We start from the raw sequence: 21,034 nt of genomic DNA, 5'->3' as shown, positions 1-21,034 counted from the left end.
CAACAGTGGAACCAATGGTTAACAGCAGCGAAATGAAGGAAACAAAGCTTTGATTCAGGAGTATTGTGGTTGAATTATTTTTTTTTAATCACTTTGAGTCGATTAATCGGTTGCAGCTCTAATGAACACAGCATTGTCTAAAAAATGCGTTTCCACACGAAACAGCTGAAAATACTGTAGTACATATGCCAGGCCTGCAAGTGGCACTATACTGCTGCCACAGAAATACACTTAAAAACAGAGAAGAAGACACGGAGCAAATGCATAAAACTAATGCAATATAAACAAATGCAATTTAGAGGAAAAACAAAAGTATATGGGCTCCTAAAATCCAAGTGGATGAAATGTCCATACAATAAAAACAACTACTCTCTACTTCTCCTAAACTCATCTCCATGTGGGCAGCTCCTAAATGGATGGATAGATAACACACAGAAAACACAACCCCACAGTGTATTCATACTGTGTATTTGGTGTTTATTGTTTATTGGGGATCCCCATTAGCTTCCACTGTAGTGGTTGCTAGTCTTCCTGGGGTCCTAGTTAAAAAGACTTCAAAAATGTGTACATCACTGACAAGAAATGCAATGCCAGTGTAGTAGCAATAAATAACAGTGAACATATCCAAGAAGTACAACTTCCACATATGGTAAATGATTTTAGTGTTCTTTTAAATACATGTAACTTGGGTGAGTCTCTCAGCCTGTTTGGCAAATTATTCCAGAGCTGCAATGACCTGAATAAAACAGACTTTTGTAGTGAATTATTTCCAGTTCTGTGGTGTATTCATCACACACAACAAACATTAAAGCAAGAAATCTATATATAAAGTAAAAAAGAGAGGAAAAAATAATAAAGGGAGATAGAAGGAAAGAGCTAAAGTGCCAGAAAGTTCTGAGTTTGTTGCTGATATTGGAAACTGACAAGGAAATAATAGTAAAGTTGATGTATAGGTTATTATTTTTAATATATTCATTCAGTCAGTCATTTCCTGAACAGTTAAATTCTCCAGAAGGTCACAGGGATTTTCAATATATTACTTCTTTTTTTTTTTTTTTTACCTTTTAAAGGTTACTTTTCAGTTCATATTATTAGTGTATTTCAGAGCCTATACTTTTATTCTTATTTGAGTGAAGACAATGAATCCCCACTTCTACTTTTTTGTGTGTATGTGTAACTTTCTTTTTTTAAAATATACTTTTATTTAACTAAAGGAGATTTTACAAAGTGTTACAAAACACATAAACATACACATCTATACTTAGTAGCTGTATACATATTTCCCCACCTGTATGTACACCCACTCATAAAAGTATATAATTGTCCTTGTTCACAATGTCTGTATATACACTCACACATATAAATATACGCCAAATTTTATGTTTATAATGTACAGTGTAACTTTTCCACCTCTGATCTTAGTCGTACAGTTTTGTCCAGATGAGTAGAATCCCAAGTGTCTTCATAAAAACTAAGACTGTTTGTTGTTTTTGTTTCTTCTTTATGTGAATATGATCTAAGCCGATGATAAAAGCACATGAGGAGGTTGCAGGTTTGAGAATGATCACATTACGAATACATGCTAAAGCTGAGAGTAGACAGTGCGGCCCTCTATTTATTATGTTTTCGGGCCTGGGCAGAATGTTCCATCGACCTGAGAAATATGACAGTGATTTCACCGACACACTCTCAGGTTTCAGCGCAGGTATAGGCAGCCATGTTTATGTGAGTGTGTGTGTGAGTGGAGTGTGTCTGTGTGAAGAAAATGATTACGTACCGTACAGTGTAAGCAAGGACGGAGAGGGAAGACGAGACACAGGAGGTGAGAGCGGCGAGAAGAAAGGCAGAAGAACAGAGATGCTGCAAAAGGAAGTTCATGCTGCATATTTGCAGTTGGGGTGTTACATTTCAGCACCGGACCGATAATAGAGTCAACACACTCTGCACAGGTTTAGGGGCAGAAGGATGTATATGAGGAATGTAAGAGTGTCAAAGAAAAGTTCTTCTTCACCGCATAATAATAAACAGTGGACTTGATTGTGTTTATCTTGATTTTGCACTTCTTTGCTCTTGTGTGCTTGTATTTTGCTGCTGTAAACCTGGAATTTCCCCTTTGTGGAACTAATAAAGGCTTATCTTATCTTATCTTATCTTATCTTATCTTATCTTATCTTATCTTATCTTACACTGTAAAAAAAAAAAAACTGTAAAAAAAACGGTATTATTCCAGCAGCAGGGGTGCTGAAAAAATACTGTTAAATATCGGAAAATAACCATCACATAAAAATACGGTAATTTTCCATAATTAAAATACAGATTTTTGCCCTAACTTTACACGAGATTTTGCATATTTTTTGACTTTTTAATGTTTAATGAAGAATATTTACATATATTACAACAATCAAATTACCTATAAATATATGTATATAAATAATTTTCAATGAAACTAAGTTGTACAATCCACTGATAAAAGTTGTATTTGGACAGTTTATCAGTGCTTATACATGTTATACATTCACAAAAATACATTTATTCAACAGTTTTTTTGTGAAACCTCCCGTAATTACACAAGATATTTGTCAATTAACAAACAAGTCTTGTTAAACTTACAGAACAAATACTTCTTTAATGGGTAATTGTCAGAAATTTTACCTTGTTTTATAATTTTTTTTTTTACAGTATTAAACTTTAAATTAACAGTTTAATCTCATAAATAGAAAAATATTTGTGAAATTATGATACATTTATATTTTCCTGTATCTTAAAAATACAGGAAAACTCTGTAAAATAAACGGTGAAAATTCTGTTAACTTACAGATTTCTTTTACAGTGTACTCGTAACAAGGTCCAAGTGGTCTAGTCACCAACAGTCATAAAATCAAAGTTACATATAGACAAAGCAAAGGATTACAGCATTAGTTCATATTTGAGCCTATTCCAGTAGCAGTTGCCTCCTAAATCTTTTTTTAAAAACACGTACAGTTGGAGACATTTGTACGTCTTTATCAATATCATTCCATACCTGCAGACCTTTGCAAATATACTGAGACTAGTACATCTGAGTTTCTGTTTTTTCCTCTTGATATGATGCTTTTTCCTATAGTCTGGTAGGTGTAGGTTTCTTTCTCAGAGTATTTTTAATTTTAAACACAACCACTAACAAAACACACATTATACATATATTGAAATACATCACACAGCTTATAGGACTTCCCATTCCCATTGATTTGAAACATTATCATGATTACAATGTTTATGTCATTTGTTTTCAATAATTATTATGATAAATGTCAAATCTATGTTTTTTAAGCTTCATCCGTAGTCATTTTATTTAATTACAGTTCCATTTATTTTATGATTTGCATGTATATACTCTTAGATGCAATTATTCACTCCTAAATATGAATATGAAGTGATAAAAGTAAATGTGATATCAGAGTATAAGTGTCCAAAAGGCAGTTTTACTATTTAACATTAAAATGATTTGTATATCTTTTAATTATATCAGCTCATGTTTACAGCAGAGGGTCATTCGTGTCAGTAGTGAAGCTGCTGTCTATCTCAGTGGATTTGAAACCAAACCACGTTGGAAAATCCAGGATATCCGGGCTTTTCCCACAATAAATCCGGCGATTAATCTGCAAATCTGTTGCTCATAATCTGTAAATCTTGTTTGTCCTTTAGCATGATGACGCCAGTAAAATCCCATGAAAACACACACTGAAATGTTTTTTTTTTTTTTTACATTTATGTTCATGTTACTGTTGGGAATCTCAGCAGGGCTTTGCACCTCCTCATAAATATGTCTTCATTTGTTGAGTTAGTTTTGGTCAACTAAGGATTTTTTACAAATCCAGAATAACTGTACTTTATGTTTGTGGACATTATTTCCAACATAACCCTAGTTACATGTTTGACTAATTACTGAATGTATTATTATGGTGCCTTATAGGAAAATGGTTTTATTTAAGATAAGATAAGATAAGATAAGATAAGATAAGATACACTGTAAAAAAAAATCTGTAATTTAACAGAATTTTTACTGTTTATTTTACAGATTTTTCCTGTATTTTTAAGATACAGGAAAATATCAATGAAATTACATACAGAGTGTGATTTTACACATCAAATGTAAAATAATATGAAAAAACTGTAACTGTGAATAACCAAAAAATTTCCATTTTTTAAAAGATTTTTTTTTTCTCAGAAAAATACACTTAAAATACATTTACAAATGTATCGTGATTTCACAAATATTTATTTTCTATTCATGAGATTAAGCTGTTAATTTAAAGTTTAATACTGTAAAAAAAAAATAAAAATAACAAAACAAAATAAAAATTACTGACAATTAACCGTAAAAGAAGTATTTGTTCTGTAAGTTTAACAAGACTTGTTTGTTAATTGACAAATATCTTGTGTAATTATGGAAGGTTTCACAACAAAAATGTTGAATAAATGTGTTTTTGTGAATGTATAACATGTATAAGCGCTGATAAACTGTCCAAATACAGTTTTTATCAGTGGACTGTACAACTTAGTCTCATTGAAAATTATTTATATATATTTTTATAGGTAATTTGATGGTTTTAATACATGTAAATATTCTTTATTAAACATTAAAAAGTAAAAAAAAAAAAAAAAAAAAAAGAAAAAAAAAGCTAAATCTCATGTAAAGTTAGGGCAAAAAACTATATTTTAACTATGGAAAATTACCGTATTTTTAAGCGATGGTTATTTTCTGTTATTTAACAGTATTTTTTCAGCACCCCTGCTGCTGGAATATTACCGTTTTTTTTTTATTTGTAATTTAACAGAATTTTTACTATTTATTTTAGAGATTTTTCCTGTATTTTTAAGATGCAGGAAAATATCAATGAAATGACAAAAATAGACTGCACCCCTGCTGCCGGAATATTACAGTTTTTTTATTTTTAATTTTATTAATTTTATTTTTTTTTTACAGAGTAGGGCTTAGAAATGTTTTAATTTCGTTGTACATATGTATAATGACAATAAAGGCATTCTATTCTATTCTATTCTAGAGTAGTTTTAGGTTAGGGGAATTATCATTATTATTACTTTTATTTGTGTATGTGACTGTGTGTGAAAGACTGTGGATCAATGTGCTTATCATGTAAACCTGTACTGTGTGTGAGAGTGGGTGTTTGAAAAGGGTGGGTATTTTTGAGTTTGTCTTACTGTAAAATGTGTTGCATTACTATTACATGTGTTATTTATTCTTTGTGCTTGGGCCCCTCTCAAAAAGCTCTTCAGCTTCCCAGGGTGTCCCATTTCACATAATTTAAATGCAAAATGAAATGTTTTTACACTTGGTTCTTTTAACCCTTTATAGATCACTCATAGAAATACTCTAAAATTCAAAATTTTTACCTTAATGTGTTATTGGAGGACATAACAAGACTGTATTACTTTTGTGAAATAAAAAAACCCCAAAACATTATAGTCACGTAGAAAATGAAGGTTAATGAAGTTACCATATTTGGTCCTTTACCCGTAGAAGAAAAAAAAAAAAAAAATCCAAGAAGTATATATAAAAAATACCAGAAAACACATGTAAGGTGAAAGTAGCATATATTATAGAACATCACCAATATGCATGCTGATCCAGACCCCTGTCCACATCCACATTATCCCTTTGAACATCATTCCTTACATTAGTACCATTACTTCATGGTACCTAACAAAGCAGGTACACTCACTGTTCATGCAGAGGTGGACCTTACAGACCCTGTAGACCACATTGGACCTGAGTTTGTTGACTCACTGTCCTCACTGGAAATGTTGCTGTCACTGTCTGGTAATACATGTGTACCAGTATCAACTTTTCCTGAAAATTTCATCAAAACTCAAAGTTATGGACGAATTATCTTGCTAACAGACAGACAAACAACCCCCCCCCCCATCCCGATCACCGCCAAAATTACATCATTTGTTCCTTGTACCAGTATCAACATTTCCTGAAAATTTCATCAAAATCCATCCATAACTTTTTGAATTATCTTGCCAACAAACAAAGAAACAAACAAGCAAGCAAACAAACCCCGATGAAAACTTAACCTCCTTGGCAGAAGTAATTACCATAAATAGTCACTTGCCCAGTCAAGGGTTAATAGATATGTGAATAAAAAAAAAAAAGAAAAACCAAAAAAAGTGAGTGTTGTAGTTGAGAAAAAGCAAAAAGAGTGTAGAAAGTAAAGTAAGTAAGTAAGTAAAGCTTTATTTATATAGCACTTTTTAAAACAACATGTTACAAAGTGCTTCACATAAAGGAGAGACAGATCAAATCAAATCAAATTAAATTTTTAGCCAATTTACAGAAACCCAACAGAATCCTCCAGGAGCAAACACTTGTGACTGGTGACAGTGGCGAGGAAAAACTTCCCTTTAACAGTAGAAACCTGGAGCAGACCCAGACTCCTGAAGGATGGCCGTCTGCCTTGACCAGTTGGGGTTAAAGAGAGAAAGTAAAGAAGGAGAAAAGAGAGAGCGATAGAGATAGAGAGAGACTGGGGGAGAGGGGGGAGGTAGGGGGAGACGCATGCACATATAACTGAACTAGAACATCTATAGAACAGTATAATAAACATTATCGTCACTATATGGATAAGTGAATGATGACGATGAAGGTGGAGAGAGGCAGGACCACAGCAGCAAGTCCAGAGATGATCTTAGGATAAACCTGTGATGATCAGGCATAAGTAAATGTTCAAAAAAAAAAAAAAAAAAAAGCAGGTGGTCATGAAGGATAGGACTAGATAAAATGAAACTAGAAAATTGTCACAAATGACAGAAATAGTATGAGGTTTCCAAAAATCTTTACAGTGTAAAAGCCTTAATCAGTAAATTTAACTTTTTTTTTTTCTGTCATTGTAGTTTTTTGACACTTTCTACCTTTTTAGTGTCAAAATATTCTAATCTCAATTCATTTTAAGTTTATAAATATATAACACAATTTGACAATGCCATACCATTATTACATCTCCATGGTAACCTTCCCAAAACTGCCCATCCTACACAGGTTCACTGGGTGCCCCTGCTGATTTGTGCTTTATTGGGGTTTTTTGAGTCGGACCTGGAGGCCTAGTCTGATACCCTCTTATTTTCTTCCTCATAAGCACTAATTCAGATCACACTGCACATAACACAAACCTTCCCAAGGCACTTAAAGTCTTTGAGCTGAACTTTCGCTCTCCCATGTGCTACGCTAACCGCCGCTGAATGGTGACCCTTGGGAGAAAGAGAGAGGAGGGGGGTGTCAGGGGAGAACAGGAGTGGGGACACAGAGGAGGGAAAGGGGAGGCACAACAAGACGCCAGATGAAAGAGATAGATGGGAGAAAGGCGGTGCAGAAAAGGGAGAAGGCTGGCTAGGGGAGGGTCGGATGCGGCATTGAGAGAAGGTCGTGATTCTCAGCGGAGGGAGCACGTTCTCTGAGGTAGCAGAGTGAAACCACCCAGGGCCTTGTAATAGTTAAATCATATCAATTAACCACGGGACATCAGGGGATTAGGGGTTAATCTCTCCCTTGAGAGTGAGAAACAGTAAATTAGAGGAGAAAGAAAGGGGAGAAAAAGAAGAGGCTCATAAATGGTGAAGCAGAGATAGCGAACATGATGAATTACGATGCATGAATGAAAAAACACATTTCAGATAAATAAAGAAAAAGCTCAAAAGATGACTGGATGTTCAACACCATATTCGAAATCTGTCTGACCTCTCTCTGATTTTAGACAATTGGACAGATTAGTTTTGCTAAATGACTCACATTTTTACTTTAAATTCATTTTTGCTTTAGTCGGACCATAAGGCAGGGGTGTCAAACTCATTTTAGTTCAGGGGCCACATTAAGCCCGAGTTGACCTCAAGTGGGCTGGACCAGTAAAACAGTAGCATAATAACCTGTACACTGTAAAAAATGACTGTAGAACTAAAACCAAGAAGTTGTAAAATTGCGACATAAAAAAACTATAAGTGATAATACAATCCAAAGTTGTTTATTTGAAAAGATTTTTGTGTTAACGATTAAATCAAATATAGCTGTAGTTATTACAGGAAGAGTATGCGAACAAAACCAGATTTGTATGTAGAAATTATGTATTTCTATTGTTTTTAGAAAATAAAACTGTAAATTGAAATGCAATGTGGTGTTGTTTAAATTGCAAGACCATAATGTTGAAATAACAGCATATTTGTTTTATATCTATCTATCTATCTATCTATCTATCTATCTATCTATCTATCTATCTATCTATCTATCTATCTATGTGTATATATATATATATATATATATATATATATATATATATATATATATATATATATATATATATATATATAAAAGTAAAAAAAAAAGTAAACATTTAACAATGTAAATGTAAATTAATGGGTTGGTAGAGTTGGTAGAGCGGCTCGTCCAATAACCAAAGGGTTGGTGGTTCGAATCCTGGCTCTGACTGTCCATATGTTAAAGTGTCCATGGAAGACACTGAACCTTTAACTGCTCCCAGTTGGACCTGGTGGTTTTGGAAAGTGCTTTGGACATCATGAGGATGGATAAAATGTGCTAAATAAGTGCAGTCCATTTACCATTTAAATCCAATGTTAAATCTACATGTTTAAAATGTTAAATCTACATGTTATTCCGTAAATATGTTTACAGTTGGATGTGTTTTTTACAGTATTGTTCTGGAAACCACAGCTGCCAGTTGTTTTCCGTAAAAACAACAAGATTTTTTTTTACAGTGTAAATAATGACGACTCCAAATTTTTCTTTTTGCTTTACTGCAATCAAAATTAAATTAGGAAAATGTGTACATTTACAAACTATCCAAACAAAATGATGTGAATAACCTGAAAAAACTGAAATTTCTTGAGGAAAAATAAGTGCAATTTTAACAATATTACACCTCAATTTACCATTTATACATGCATATTACAGATTGGATCTACAAAGGCACAAAATATTTAATAACAGGAAGAATAATGTTAAAATTTCACTTTCAAAAGTTCAGGTTTTTCACATTTTATTGTTAAAGGATAGGTTGTACATGTTGATATTTTCATAATTTAATGTAAGTTTTTATACTAAAACTAAGAAAATTTTGGAGTTCATTATTTATAGGCGTAATGTAATATGGTTTCACATTAAACTAAGAACATTTAGATTCATTATTTATAGATTATTATGCTATTATTTTAGTTGAGATCACATTGTTCTGTATGTGGAACCTCAACTTAAACGAGTTCGACATCCTTGATTGTTAATGTCTTCAGTGTAATTTTTGCGCTTTGCAAATTCATCCCGCGGGCCAGACTGGAACCTTTGGTGGGCCGGTTTTGGCCCCCGGGCCACATGTTTGACACCCCTGCCATAAGGGATTATCCAAACAAGGAGCTACTTTATATTGAAATAAATGTTGGAATAGCAATCAAGTAAAGTTCGCTGTCTGACGGGACATTTCTGTGTTTTGACCCGTTAACAGCAGTGATACAGTGGTTAAATTCTCCCAAATGAAGGCCACAGCCTGACATTTGCATTTCCCTTTTTTTACAAGCAGTGGTGGGACCAGGAGTGGCATTTAGGGATTAAAACCAGCACAAAACAGGAGATAATCCTATAGCAGGACCACACCCGCCTGGGAACTGACTTTTCAATTTGGATGGAATGATGAGAAGTAAACGTATATATGTATAATTTCCCCCTCCTCCTTTAAAAGCCTCATTTCCCCCATAAAATTGCCCGTTTAGATTAAAAACATTCAAATGTGATAGAAAATGACATACGAGATAGTATGTGAGGTAGAGGTTTTGGGGATCTATATTTGGGGGGATTGGACGACTGAGCTTTGGGGGGTTTGAGAAAGAGGGAATAGCCCCTCTTTCTTTGGTGTATATGCAAAAATGGCTGAAGTGGGTAATGGAGCTGTGAGGTAAGAGGATTAAGATCAGCATTGGGTCAGGACTGATAGTGTATGAGGTGTGGGGTGATGGAGGGACAAAAGGGAAAGAGTGGAAGAGAAGACGACGAATGGAAAGAGAAAATTAGACAGAGATGAGTGATTTGGTGTGAAAAGATATGAAATGGAGACGGTCCCTCTCATCGGGTCTTCTTCAGGGTTCAAGGACTTTGCTTCATAAGTGATCGTGTGGGATCTGTGTGTCCCCCCTGATAGGGAGCACCGGGATAATGCTCGACCTCATACTTGGATTGGCTGCGGAGACAACCGAGGGGAAAACGGCATCTCCATCGCCGACGGTCTAAGCAGGAACATTCAGAAAGTTAAATCTCAGAGTTAAAAATCTGAAGGTGATAGAGAAGGATGAGGGGCTTCTGTGGGAGGAGGGGGTGTGACTGAAAAAGACTGAAAACCCTGGTGAGATACTGCAGCCTCCAGGGGTGCAGCACAAAACTCCCCCTGTCGACATGCGTCTTCTGATATTTTTAGAAATAACTGAGCCAACAGTCGTGCACATGGATCTGCAGTGATTATTCAGAATCACATCTGATCAAGTCTAATCATAATCAGTGATATTAGTCTGCACCATGTTTCTACTCTCCTTTCTCCACACACTTTCATTTGAATAAGGTTTACTGGGACTTTCTTACTAAAATGAACACTATTTTGCTATATCTCCTCATGTTTGGCAAGAACATTGCACTGTAAGCCTGGATAAGTTGAGTTTACTTGAAAAAAATGAGAAAAGTGGTTGCCTTAAAAAAAAAAAATAAAGTAATGATTAATGAACTTTTTAAGTACATTTAAAGGTGCAGGAGACTTTCGTGACCAATTTTTCATCAAATCTGTAACACCTCAGTCTTAGCCTAAGTATCACAAATCTGTAAGTCTTTCTGTCATTACTCACCTGAATCTCTTGCATTACTGTGAACAATTTCGAAGTGTCATCCATTATAAACAAACCATGTGTTTACAAACAGAGCCAGGAGGTAACTCGGGCATCTTCGGAATTTTTTCATGACGTGCATTGTGGGAAACGTTGGTTCACGCTGCTGTCTGGCAGCGGCAGCTGCTAAAGACATGACGCGGAAACTGCAGGAGCTCCCTTCCCTCTATGCATTTTCCTTCAGCTGTTTCCACGTTTCAGCCGTTTCTGTGTCATGTTTCATCTATATAATATCATGTGCTGCTGCCTGACAGCGGCAGCGCAAGCCTTTGCTTCCCACAATGCACGTTGCAACAAAATTCCAAAGATGCCCGCGTTACCTCCCGACTCTGTTTGTAAACACACAGTTTGTTTATGGTGGATGGCACTAAGAAATTGTTCACCGTAATGTAAGAGATTCAGGTGAGTAATCACAGAAAGACTTACAGATCTTTTCTCTTCCTGCTGAAGCTAAGCTGTTAAACCTTACCAGTGAAAACACTGCAATATTAGTTTCACATCAGTGTTACCTCTGTCGTCTCCATATTTGTTATTACTGACTTTCTTCTTCTTCTTCTTCTCAAAAAACTTTACTCTTCTTCGTGGTATTTGTCCAGTATGGTTAATTCAGAGCGGCGCCCCCTGGTGGATTAATTGAGAAATGCTCATTCCAACACATTAAATGTCAGTAGCAGCACTTTGTTCCAGTCAGACTAATGACAATGACGATAAAGCACATTTACAAAAGGAACTAAGAACGGGAATGGGATTATTAAGTACTCGTATCGGTACTTGGTATTGGCAAGTACTCAAATGTAAGTACTCGTACTCGGTCTGGAAAAAAGTGGTATCGGTGCATCCCTATTTATAACCCTTTCTATTTTTTTTTTTTTTTTTTGACGTTTATTATACTCTATGGACTCTAACTATTTACATGTCTGATACAAATAAATAAATGAAATGAAAAATAATAATAACAATAATAATGGATTAGATTTATATAGTGCTTTTCTATGAACGCATACTGAAAGTGCGTACAGTGGATCCATTATTCATTCACTCACACATTCACACTTCGGTTATTGGATGACCCGCTCTACCTGCTGAGCCATGGCCGCCCATGTAGATTCATCAAGAACAGCAGAGTTACGGTAATGGTATGAATTACAGTGTATGGGATGATACACAAGTGTCCACTGTGTTGGCTGATATGGAACTAAAACAGCAAAACCCATGAATGTACAAGAGAACAGCTGGAGAATAACTGTCCACTGAGGTGAAAGGGTTAAATCCAGGTTTGCAATGTCTCCAAATCCATCAGGGGTAATCTTTAGTTTCTAAACTTCACAAACTTCTTCTTCTCAACTAGCTGCAAACAAAGTTGCAGCCTGAAAACCAATGTGTAGAGGATGAGGGGCCTCATTAAAACGTTCCCCCTGACCAACGCGTCTTTGCTTTAGCCAATTAGCTGCCATCACAGGATCAGACTCAACTCTTATTTGCCAGCCAAAGAGGCTCAGCTGCACGACCCCGGCAGTAGCCTGGTGAAGCCACATTGCCTCCTCGCACCCGTCCCTGCATAAGTCACCCCACCCCAAGTCTTAATTCAGACACTTTGAAGTATCTTGGTCTGTGGTGAGGAGCCACTCAATCAATTACGAATGAAATAATCTCCTTACGATATTCCGAGGTTTCTCCAAGTAGAAGGGGGGAGGGGGTGGGGGGGTGCGAGAAGAGATTATGGAAGCCAAATCAGTCTCTCAGCAGCGTCTAAAGTGACAGGGGGAGAATCAGCTGAGAGGATGGTAGGAAATTAAATAAGAAAAAAAAGATTATGTCTAAGTGTGTCACCTCCGAACACTGCTGTGAAATCTCTAACCTGATCCGTGAGGAGGTGGCGGTGGAGCGAGAGTGGATTATTGCAAGCTGTGTTATAAAAGACCCACGGTTGCTCAAAGTGCTTTTGCTTACCAGAAAGAAAAAAGCACACACTTATCAAACATCTATGTGTGAAATGTGCAAAAACAAGCAAAGACAAAGGAACGTCGTCACTTTGCAGAAAACCCGACTTTATCTGCATCAAGACTTCAACGTGTATAATCTCTGTTAGAGAACATCGGTAGGTAGACACACAGATGTGAACATTTGGAGTAAGAGAGAGATAGAAATTAAGAGTATGAGCAGGAGGTTCACGTCATATTACAGTTTTTCTCAATTGCTGAGACACGATTAATGAAACTGGGATCCACTTGATCTTCTTCATCACCTTCTTAGCACAGTAGAAGTCTTCTCTGTCAAATATGGTAATACTTCTTCACTGGTTTTGCACATTTTTTTCATACACTTTGTCACACACATATCTGATAGAAAAACCCAAATGCAACTGAATTAACCATGACAAACAAAATGGCTAAAATTTACTTAGGGGGTCAAATGAGTGGCCATTTTTGTCAAAAAAAAAAAAAACCAAAAACTAAGAAATGCATAGAACTGTGTTGAAATAATGCTCATACATTTGTGCACAGACTACTGATATTATTTGACAGTGGAAGCTCTATTTTCAGAAATACTGGATTTTGAATAGCACGTGTATGTGAAAACTTTTGCTGGTGGACGGACGTGACATTACCCATGATGCTCTGGTCAGCACCAGTACTTTATTAGTAATAAACTTATATACTTACCATTGCTAATTCTCCTCTTATTCATAAATGTTAGTATTGTGGATCTAAAACAATAACAGCTGACACAAAAACACAAAATGTGGCAGTGGACGGATGTGACATGGTTGTTACAGATCCCATCATACTGATGCTCGGCAGCCATGTCACCGTTTCCACAAATGATCCCAGTGCAAAAACTAGGATCAGAATTATTTAATGTATAGTTTATCATCATACTAAAGAGTAAATAACAATATAGAACTGTTATTTCTTTATAAAAATGCTTATTATTAGAAAACTGTTGATTTAAAAAGTGACGTGTGACATTCTTAATGTATGTATTGGCGTAACATAAGCAGGATGGATCAGCACCATACTCCATATTGCAACCTGTAAAAATAAAACATGTGATATGTAGTATATAATCTTGTAAGAAAAATTGGGGAATCTAAAAGAATAGAATATTTGTTTTTCCGGTAAATTCAGTTAAAATATAACTTGTCCATTTGTGACATGAAAATATAGCATTAATTGTGATGAAATTGGACATTTTTGACCTGAAAACATAGTTCATATGACCATCAACATGTGGCAACAGAACTGAAATCCTGTAAATTTGCATAACTTGCATTTACCAACACAAAGTTCCTTTGGGGATTCACTTAGATTGATTTCTTATGCACAAAGACATAAATAAGGCCTCTAAACAAATTTTAGCCGAAAAGCAAAGCATTTATTCACTGATTATAGGAATTATTTTCTTAATTGCATCTTATACACATTTGTAAAATTCCAAATCTGCATGTGACAGTTTGAATATTTCAGCTCTTTATTTATGTTTTTTAGTTAATGGATATTTCTATACCGTTCTCCATCCACCTGTACAACAGCTCATCCATCTGTAACAGATAACTCATACATTCACACCTGTATGTATACAGTGTATATTTACCTCCATTTTCTGTAGATATGTACGTATGCAAATCTTGTATTTTTTCTGCTTTATTAGTGTTTTCGATTTATATTATTTATTGCTTTTATCTCTTCACTCTTACTTTCAAGACTGTTTTTATATGCAACTGCGCTACTGTGACCAAGTAATTTCCCTTGTGGATCAGTAAAGTTTGTCTGAGTCATATGTTTTCATTTGTTTTTTTTTTTTAATGTTTACTTTTTGATGGTATTTTGAAATATATACTGAAACAAGACTAAAACTTGCCATGAAGAATAACATGGACAAATCTGTAGTGGAATAATATCCTTTGTTTCTGAGTATATCTAAGTTTGGGTGAAAGTCTTGTTCATTTTTTGGACAGAATACAGTACAAAAACTGTACGGTAATGAATGTCTGAGTTTGTCTTGTCTATGTGTTCATTGGGTTTTACATGTTAGATAGACCTACATACAAGAATAAAAAGAAAAAAAATGAAGCAAACTTATTTGTCACAGCTAAAAAGGGAAATTTCAGAACCTGTCAGGGGTTTTTATCTCTAGTACATACCTTCTTTGTTTGAGAACAACGACAATGGTGCTTTGATATGCTGGTTTAATGCATATGTTTTGAGTAATAATGTTGTTTATTAAGCTTGTGAATTATTTTATTAATGTAATGGACAAATGTGTTCAAGCAAAAGAGAAAAACTAAAATCCAGCTGACCCTGTATCTAAACAGTCCTACTCTCTTTTCATTAATTTTCACACTATTTTTAGACTAGTTGAATTCTATGTGGTTCATTTGGTCAGGTTTATTACTATAATCTAGTTTTCAGACATTTATTATTAGAGCTGTTGTTTAAATCATGTACCTCATGTAAAAAATAATTAGGGCTGTCAAATTTTACATATTAACGTGAATTAATCCATCATCATGATTCATCTGATTCAAAATTTTAAGGCAATTAACTCATCTGCTGCACAGAATGACTCTGAATGTCTCTGCCAACGCATTTTGGGCAGTTTGTCCAAGTAGAGTTACCGTCATGGATGAACAAATGGGCAGTTGATCCTGTAGTGACAGGCAGCAGAACCAACCCATAAAGATGGAAGATGCTAAACAGTGCGTTGGCCCTCTGGATGGAAATATGAGAAAAAAAAAAAAAAAGACTTAACAGTCGACTGACATGAAGTATTATACACACTGTGCAGGAAGGAGTATTCTTTTCAGCGAACCACTTCCAGCGTAAAATACCATTAACATGTAGCATACGTTAGTTTGGATTCTGCTAGCACTAGAGCTGAAACGATTAATCGATTAGGTGCTTGAAGCGAATGCAAAAATTCATGATTCGCTTAATCGACTCGAATTGATTGAAGGGAAATATTCTATTGCAGTTTTCCTGAACTGAAGCTTCTTTGTGCGTCACAATAAGTGTCCGTGTGAAACACAACAGTGGAACCAATGTTTAACAGCAGAGAAATGATGTAAACAAAGCTGTGATTCAGGAGAATTGTGGTTGAATGAATTTTTTTTAGATCACTTTGAGTCGATTAATCATTTCAGCTCAGCTAGCACTTTGGCTAACGTGTCACCATCTTACAACGAACACATAAAGTGCATATATATTCCCGTCTTTCTTGAGTCTGTTTGCTCATGCAAAATGAAATGCGATTAATATAGATTAAAAATGAATAATATTCAGTCATGATTAATCGAAAATAATCCACAGCAACCCTGTGCTTAATCTGATTTAAAATTTTAATCATTTGACAGCACTAAATATAATGTTGAGTTACAGCTAGAGCTACTCAATTTAGTGACATGGTCATTTTGATTACTGTAACCTGTATTGTAATTTGACTGTCTTTGCTCGGTTATCATGGAAAATGCACAGACTACTGATCATTATGAACAGTGTGTTTGTTTTTTTCAGCTCAAACATACTAAAATAGTATTACAAAAATTATACAATATAGTAGGTTTTTATGATATATTGTCCCATCCACAGTAATGCAGGAATATTTTTGAAAAATGTATAATTTTCTCTGATCCACATGTGAACAGTGTTTTAGGACGCAAAAAGCGAGATTCATAAAAATGGTTTCCAAAGTGAAGATGTTTAAAAAACTTTGGTTTGTTAGCATCAGTATTGACAGGGAAAATGAAGATGTTGGAAAATGATGCTATCACACCCTATTTTGCTTGTGTTTGTTATTACTTTGTGTAATGAATCTGCACCTGAAACATCAAATCCAAATGTATAAAACAGTGTATGCCCTGCAGTAGATCGAGGTCAATACAGAAACCTTTGGGTGACGAATCGGACAAACCCACATCATGTAAAGAATACACTTCCATGACCTAAACCAAGACTTAAGGTAAGTTAAGTTATTATTTAATTGGTTATTGCTGCTCTGCTTCACAACTTCATGGTTAAAGCTTTTGCAATGCCTCTACTAGTCCAGCATTATCAATGACAGCCACAATTTTAATTCCAACAGAAACAATGGTTTATCTTTGTGTTTGTAGCAGTTGTGTGTTTGTTATATTATGACCAGAGATATTTTGTAAAACAGGTCACGTGGACAGAGTTTTTGATAAAACCAAGGAGGAAACGTCAGTTTAGAAAAATATCAATACTGACAGGGTAAAGAGGATATATAAGAGTACAGAGGGGTTATAGGTGGATATGTAATGCATTTTTTAAGGTAACTAAGGAATTGTGATGTTTTTGTTTGATTAGATTACACGCTGATTATACAATCATGGAAAAAATTATTAGACCACCTTGGTTTTCTTCAATTTCTTGTTCATTTTAATGCCTGGTACAACTAAAGGTACATTTGTTTGCACAAATATAACGATAACAACAAAAATAGCTCATTAGAGTTTAATTTCAGAGCTGATATCTAACCATTTTCCATGTTTTCTTGATAATAACCAAAATCACTTCAGTTCTTACATCAATATCTATGGCATTGTACTGACAAACAGTGCTTTTAGGCATTCCATGTTTTCTTTTCTGTCTGTTTTAGTCACATGATACACACAGGAGTTAGTACTTGATTGCATAACCATTGTTTTTGATGACTTTTGATGGTCTAATAATTTTTTCTCCAACTGTATTAGGTAATAGTTCATGTTTAGTATCAATCTTCATTGATGTCTATTGTCTAACATTCAGAAATATCTAATATCTATATCTGTAACTTGACAACACAACAAACCAAACCCCCCCCCATCTCCTTTCCTCTCCACCATCATTGGTCACCCATCTTTGCCTCGAGCCCTTTTGATTTTCTCCGTGGCTGACTGTTGTTTCTGCTGCTGCAAGCTCAGCCATCAGCGTGCATTGATCGCTCGCCTTCATCCTCAGCGTCCCCTCCGTTATACCTGACTATGGCGGCTAATTCCCCCTTTCTCACCCCTCTTCATCCCAGATTGAGAGGGTCGCAGGAAAAATCAATAACAGTGCCAAGTGGGGCAGGGTCAGGGGTCAACGAGGTCCTTGACAAGTGTGTCAGGGGAAGGAAGAAGTAAAGGGGAAAAAGTGCTTGTCTGTGTGCGTATATGAGTGTGTGTTGCACAAGGACTGGTCAGGAGAAACTGAGTGACCAAAGGCCTCGTGGGTGCAAGTGTCAGCCTTGTCAGGGATCAAATTTATGACCATTGATTGGACGGTGTGTGTGTGTGTGTGTGTGTGTGTATGTGTGTACTGATGAATGTGTGTGTTTGTTTGGATCATGGTGGAATCTGACAGGGGTGAGGAGTCATCATATAAAGCCCATTATGGCCAAACAAGCCAATGAAACAAATGAATCCCCTGAGCAAAGGACCTGACGTCCATCCATCCGTTCGTTCGTCCGTCCGTCCATCCATCCATCTGTAACAATATCATGTGTACACTGTTGCCCATAAAGTTGGAATAAAACATTTTTTACCTTTTCTCATGAAATGATTATGACAATGTGATTTATTTTTGATAGTTAAAGTGTGACTGGGACTCAGTATGTGATGATTACAACTGGTCAAAGGTGATTACTGATGTGTAGAAATAGGAATAAAAAGAGGAGTGTATCTGAAAACAACATTATTCCAACTTTAAAGGGTAATTTATTGTTTTTAATGTTAATTTTGCCCTTTTATTTTGGGAGAGTTAGGATTATCTGATTGCAGAAATGTTACATAACAATAACTAGAAAAGCACTCGGAGAGCGCAGACCTCCACCAAGGTAGATCAGTGGCCCCCCCACCCCAGATCACCACCAAAATTTTATCATTTGTTCCTTGTGTCAGTATCAACATTTCCTGACATTTTCATCCAAATCCATCCATAACTTTTTGAGTTATCTTGCACACAGACAGACAGACAGACAAACAGACAGACAGACAAACCAACGCTGGCAAAAACATAACCTCCTTGGCGAAGGTAATAATAAAACATTATATGTACAAAAGTATTAGGACAAGTGTTTCATTGACATGGGGCTGGGCTACAAAACAATAATGTCAGTCATAATATATTTTTATGCTACAATAAATATCATTGAAACGAAAGGTTTTTTTTTTTTTCCTTTCTGAAATATTTGTCACGGTCTGGTCATAGATAATAATTTTTAAACCACAAGTAACCATCTAGTTTCTCCTATTCTCACTTCGGAAGAAATTCTTTTATCTTCTAACATTGATTTGATATTTGTCATGATATTTATTGACAATAATTCACATGAACACTCTAATTATGATAATATTTCATCAGGAATGGGAAGTCCACCAAGCTGTAGGTGTGATATGCCCCAGTATTTTAGTCCGTATAGTGTTTTTAGAATTACTGTATATTGGCATTAATTTCCCTTAAGTCAAAATCGTTGTGTTTTTATAACTATAGAAGGAGTTGTTTATGTCTACAGAGGGAGGGGACGCTATATTTCTACAGTGACTCAAAACAAATGTAAGTTTTATGGCATCTAGGCAAAAACTGTACTGTTGTGTAGTGAGACATGGGATATTCTGTGATTACAATCTACAACTTCACCACTAAATATTACACATTACTATTACTTTTACACACTTACACACTTTTCTAGTTCTTTCCCTAGCATGACCAGAACAGTAAAATATTAATAATAAACATGGTATTTATTGACCTTTAATCAAATCCTCTTAACAAATGATAAATTTAACTTTTTTTTTTTTTTTTTTTTTACATCAATTATAGTAACTTACCAGCCAATACTATATCCACCTAGAGTAATCCAGCTATCATTAGAATAGCATCCATCTGTTTTTATTTTATTGATCATTTACCATAAACAATGTACAATACATATACTGCACTAGTAATCAGTAAGAGTGATATTGCAATAGTTGTGGTAAACCAAACTCTTACATGGAAGACAGCAAAATACAATACAATACAATGGAAGTATATAAGGTACTTATACTTACACTATATTGCCAAAGTATTGGCTCACCCATCCAAATAATCAGAATCAGGTGTTCCAATCACTTCCATGGCCACAGGTGTATAAAATCAAGCACCTAGGCATGCAGACTGCTTTTACAAACATTTGTGACAGAATGGGTCGCTCTCAGGAGCTCAGTGAATTCCAGCGTGGAACTGTGATAGGATGCCACCTGTGCAACAAATCCAGTGGTGAAATTTCCTCACTCCTAAATATTCCACAGTCAACTGTCAGCTGTATTATAAGAAAGTGGAAGTGTTTGGGAACGACAGCAACTCAGCCACAAAGTGGTAGGCCACGTAAACTGACGGAGTGGGGTCAGCAGATGCTGAGGCGCATAGTGTGAAGAGGTCGCCAACTTTCTGCAGAGTCAATCGCTACAGACCTCCAAACTTCATGTGGCCTTCAGATTAGCTCCAGAACAGTGCGCACAGAGCTTCATGGAATGGGTTTCCATAGCCGAGCAGCTGCATCCAAGCCATACATCACCAAGTGCAATGCAAAGCGCCGGATGCAGTGGTGTAAAGCACACCGCCACTGGACTCCAGAGCAGTGGAGGCGCCTTCTCTGGAGCGACCAATCACGCTTCTCCATCTGGCAATCTGATGGACGGGTCTGGGTTTGGCTGTCGCCGGGAGAACGATACTTGCCGGACCGCATTGTGCCAAGTGTAAAGTTTGGTGGAGGGGGGATTATGGTGTGGGGTTGTTTTTCAGGAGCTGGGCTTGGCCCCTTAGTTCCGGTGAAAGGAACTGGGAATGCTTCAGCAGACCAAGACATTTTGGACAATTCCATGCTCCCAACTTTGTGGGAACAATTTGGAGCTGGCCCCTTCCTCTTCCAACATGACTGTGCACCAGTGCACAAAGCAAGGTCCATAAAGACACGGATGACAGAGTGTGGTGTGGATGAACTGGACTGGCCTGCACAGAGTCCTGACCTCAACCCCATAGAACACCTTTGGATGAATTAGAGCGGAGACTGAGAGCCAGGCCTTCTGTCCAACATCAGTGTGTGACCTCACAAATACACTTCTGGAAGAATGGTCCAAAATTCCCATGAA

Source organism: Sphaeramia orbicularis, chromosome 17, assembly GCF_902148855.1.
Source record: "Sphaeramia orbicularis chromosome 17, fSphaOr1.1, whole genome shotgun sequence".
NCBI lineage: Eukaryota > Metazoa > Chordata > Actinopteri > Kurtiformes > Apogonidae > Sphaeramia > Sphaeramia orbicularis.
Note: the sequence above shows the minus strand (reverse complement) of the source record.